The sequence below is a fragment of the Gavialis gangeticus genome, unplaced genomic scaffold (assembly GCF_001723915.1).
Source record: "Gavialis gangeticus isolate Ggan-Ray unplaced genomic scaffold, GavGan_comp1, whole genome shotgun sequence".
In the NCBI taxonomy this organism is placed as follows: Eukaryota; Metazoa; Chordata; order Crocodylia; family Gavialidae; genus Gavialis; species Gavialis gangeticus.
In genome coordinates this window covers 52,545,736-52,550,682 of record NW_017729022.1, presented here as the reverse complement: position 1 = coordinate 52,550,682, position 4,947 = coordinate 52,545,736, and the positions used below count along the sequence as shown (strand labels likewise).

General features: G+C 42.4%; 1 protein-coding gene across 1 annotated transcript in view; it reads left to right on the top strand.

Moving 5' to 3' along the window:
- Window positions 1-634: 634 nt before the first annotated feature.
- Window positions 635-4,947, top strand: part of LOC109295836 (retinoic acid-induced protein 3-like) — a 14,188-nt gene continuing 9,875 nt past the window's right edge. The window contains exon 1 of the mRNA XM_019514927.1: window positions 635-1,472. The gene's annotated coding sequence lies outside the window, so the exon portion shown is untranslated. The remainder of the gene's footprint in view (window positions 1,473-4,947) is intronic.

Here is a 4,947-nt window from a genome sequence, read left to right as displayed (position 1 = left end):
TGAATGCAGGGGACTGGGCTTGGTGGCCTGAGATGTCCCTTCCAATCCTTTGTTCTTGTCACTATTTTTGCATCTAGGATTACAAGTGAACTTCAGGAAGCCTCAAGGCCTGATTCAGACAGATCCAAAAATGAGAGCACTTACTTGAAACGAACCTTGCATCTGCAGACTTGGTGACAAAATCCTCTTGAGAGCTCCTTTTCCCTCCTGTGATTTTCACAACTGCCTGCTTCTTTCCTAACCTCCAAAACCAGAGGTATGAAAGGACAGATTTAAAGATTTAAACCCTTTTCTTCTTAAGGAACCTCATAAACGTACACAGACGTTACATGATGAGTGGTCAATGTAATTGTCTGACCAGTCAGGCACCTCCTTCTGTGCTATATCATTGCTGGTGTTCAAAAGCTAGCAGGAGGTCAGGTGTACAATTGTCACTCTCTGATCCTGCTTAGGTACTGAAAGGAATTCCACTCAGCAACATTTCAAATTAATTAAATCATTCTCTCATTCAAATGGCCCTGTTCACTTTCAAACATGCATCATTATGATGTGTGGGATTGGTCAGAACCAGACTGGAAAGAAAATGGTATTTGTCATAGAGTCCAGCACATGAAATATTTTTTTATATCCAGGAAATGATTGAAACAGTGATTCAGCTGCTTGACAGTGCACATAGAAACATCATCAGAGCTTACTTTCCCTGGAACATTGGAGCTGAGTAATAATCAGGAAAAAGATTTGTTTTTTCAGGAGATGATAATGAATTTCTGCACAATCCCATATGGTATCTACAGGACAAAAAAGTATAATGAGGAAAGGAGAAAAGTTCTTAAGAATAGGCCTAGCTGAATGACAACATTTCCATACTTTTCCAGGGAGAAAAGATATGGGAATTCTCACGATTTGGAGTGATGATCCAAATCCCTCTTCCTCCTGAACTCCAGCGTACAAGCTGTTTAGAGAGCCATTCTCATCACAAAACTGTGCCAGTGATCAGTTATATTGTGGGGAAGCACATGTGCCGGGTATGATGATGTGCTGTTTTTCTTGCTTGAGGTGTGCCACAATCACATGCTCTGCTGGTGCCAGGTCTCAGAAAGAAGTGAAGCTTATCAGTTGCTTTGATGACAGGTATTTGATTCAGGCCTGGGGCTGGGACAGGCAGAGGTTCCATCTCCACCCTGCTTCTGGAGTGACTGCCCTGCTGATGTCAAAAGTTTTTTACTTCATCTCCTGGCACTAAGATTTTATTTTCATAACAGCACCAAGAGCAGTGGAACTGGAATAGGCGTGTCTGTTCCCCACCCTCTCCATCCCATTTGCTTTTAAAGCTGCCCTATAAGAGTGGGAGTGCAGAACTGCTGCTTCCCCAGGATTACAGGAACTGAGATTACTCTGTTACTGAATACGCTAGGAATTCTCCTCCAGCCACTACCACCGAAACCTCAGCTTCCATACAGGAGACAGAAAAGGTAACTCATAACTGTATAGTCCAGGCTACAGCTAAGGAGGTACAGTTCTAGCTGCAGTGAAGGGGGTACATGGAGACTGGACTCTCTCAGTGAGGGGAAATATGAGTAGCATAGCATAGTGGATAGAGCATTGGATGTGAAGTCAAGAGACCTGCTTTTGTTCCTGATCCTGCCACTGATCTTTGAATAAGCTCCTCAGCCTCTCTGTGGCTGAGCTTTCAAATCTGTAACATGGGATTATTGGCATTAACTTTCTTTGTGCAAATGTTTTGCAGTTTATGGATAACTCCCCCCCCAAAACAAAACAAAACAAAAATTCCTTACAACTACTGTACCCTTCAGTATTAAAATGAGCACAGTGTGATTTAGCTCCTAAAAGAAAAGACTGGGTCTAGGTCTCTGCTTCAGAGGTATGATTGCAACTCAGGTGGACAAATTGAGTTAGTTTTTAATCTGGCTATGGTATGGATAACAGTGGTGGTACTGATATGGATAACAGTGCAAAGACATACTGTCCAGAGCAGGGTGTATAAGCTTGCCAGAGACTTTGGGTACTTTCAAGTGTTCAGAGGTTTAGCCTCTGAAGAGCACTCCTTACTGCATCCATTCAGAAGTGCCCATGAATCTACAGGCTGAAATATGGTGGAGGGATTGCAGTGAGATTGGGGCAGACCCTGCAGACTTTGTTACACATATGCTCTGAGAAAAAGGAAACTCTGAGTTTTTAAAGGCATGTCAGGACTTGGGTAATTAAGCGTGTAGACTGCTGAACGTACCGTCGGTATGGCACAATTAATAATTAATAAATACAAAGTATGTCAGAAGAAACTTAACAGATGATTTCAGACCTGCATTTCTGAGACTTTCATGCTCTTTTCTATTTTGTCTGGCTGAAGTTTGGCTAATGCTGGTTGCTTGCTGGTAGATTTCTAATCTTTCTTTCACTACCAGCACATGCTGGACAAAATATCTCACTGTCTCTGAGTTCTGCAACTGTTTTTTTCCTGTCCTTGCTCCTGTTAGCTTATGCATTGTGCACCTGTCTGTGCATCTGCTAGAGCTGGTCAAAGAGTAAAGTAATCTGATTTGTGAATATTTTTAGGAATAAATGTGCTGAATTTGCTTCTCTAAAATTCATGAGGGTCACATTGTTCATTACTCATTGTATTTTAACAGCCGTCAGGTATTTGTGCAAATAACTGTAAATTTCCAAAGTTTCATGAATGATGATTAATCTAAAAAAAACAACAGGAGGCACATTATTCATTTATCCCTCCTTGGTAAGTGGTTGTTTTCCTGTTTTAAAATGTTTCAGCCGTTTAAGATGGAAACAGAAACAATGCATGTTGATTTACATTCCCAGAAACAACAACAGTAAATAGCCAAGAGGAACACCTTTTTTAAAAAAAACATTGTATGGAACAGAAGTTATTTATCCAAATTCATGAAAGACATTAGAAAGAAATCAGGGTTAGTTTGCGGGCAGTTTGCTACCAAAGGGGCTAAATCTGTAATCAATATAATTTATAATGCCCATGGTAATTCAGTTCTGCTTTATGGTTTTAGTGATGGGGGTTGAAGAGAAATCAATACAGCGCTATTCTTCCTGGTACCAATGGCTTCACTCTGTTCTCTCCACTAGCATCTGGTTGCCTTCCAGATTCTCTGTGTATTTACATTTACATTTTGTTGTATCTGTGGTCTTAGAGAACCTCCATGTACAGAGCTTGTCAAGATGAAATATGCACAAGGATGTGCTTAGTCTGAGATTCAGTGACCCCCACCTTTAGATTTTCTAAAAGAATTTGGTAAGAACTCAGTCCCATTCCATTGAATTCAATGGAGCTGGTCTCAGAACTGGTCCCAACAGGAGCTAGTGGTATTATTTTTTAGTATTATTGTTGCAGAACAAAGTCAGCTTACTCTGTATACACTTATTGTGTGTCTATACCTTCAGTAAATGTCAAAAAAGGATTAAGCACATCTGTAAATAACATCTGCAGATTTGGTGGGAGGTTGCAGCTGTGATCATAGGAAATGCATGAAAGGCATATTTCCCAATTATACAGTTGGTCCAAAAAGGATAGTGGAGTGGGACTGAGTTCTTACCAAATTGTTTTAGTAAATCTAAACATGGGGTCATTGAATCTTAGACTAAGCACATCCTTGTGTATAATACTTCTTGACACACTCATTGCTACTATGCAGTAACTTGTTGCTACAGCAGTGGCATCATGGTTAGTGCCCACTGATTCTACCTTGTTGTAGCGATCAGCTACATCACTGTAGCTTGTCACTTCGGTGACCCGTGCACATTCGGGACTCCATAATACCAGCTACACAGTGAGGCACACTTGTTGTCATGCCCAGTATTGCACAATTAGGGACAGTATGAAGGTAATTTACCTTCCTCTGTGGTATTTGGCATTTCTCACTGCCTGAGATGTAGAGCCATTCTAGATGGGCCATTGGTCTATTTTGCTGCATTAGATTTCATAGATTTCATAGACATTAGAGCTGGAAGGGACCTCGGAAGATCATCGAGTCCAGCCTCCTGCCCCAGGGGCAGGAAGTCAACTAGGGTCAAAGGATCCCAGCAAGATAAGCATCCAAACATTTTTTAAAAGAGTCCAGAATAGGTGCTTGCACCACTTCTGGAGGGAATCTATTCCAGGCCTTGGGGGCTTGGACAGTAAAGAAGTTGTTCCTTACGTCCAGCCTAAAATGGTCTTGGAGGACTTTGTAACCGTTAGACCTTGTCATCCCTTGGGGTGCTCTGGTGAACAGACATTCCCCCAGATCCGATGCACACCCCTTATGTACTTATAGGTAACCACCAGGTCACCCCTGGGCCTGCACTCTTCCAGGCTGAAGAGTCCCATGGCTCTCAGCCTGTCTTCATAAGGCCTGTTCTCTTGCCCTCTGATCATGCGTGTGGCTCTTCTCTGGACTCTCTCAAGCTTCTTCACATCCTTCTTGAATTGTGGAGCCCAGAATTGAATGCAGTACTCCAGCTGTGGCCTCACCAAGGCCTAGTACAGCGTGAGGATGACATCCTGAGATTTGCTTGAGAAGCATCTATGGATGCAAGCCAGAGTTTTGTTCACTTTACCAGCTGCAACATCGCATTGGTGGCTCATATTCATCTTGTGGTCAATCATGACCCCCAAGTCCCTTTCAGCTATGGTACTACCAAGTGTAGCATTGCCAAGCCTATAAGCATGATGTGGGGTTTTTTCCCCCAAGGTGGAGTACCTTGCATTTTTCCATATTGAATGTTATCGGGTTTTTATCCACCTACTTTCTAAGCCTATCAAGGTCAGCCTGGATCACCAGCGTAGGTGTTTGGTGTCATCAGCAAACTTGGCCAGTCTGCTTCTTACACCAATGTCCACATCATTAATGAAGATGTTAGAGAGTATAGGCCGAAAGACGGAGCCTTGGGGGACCCCACTGGTCATGGAGCACCATGATG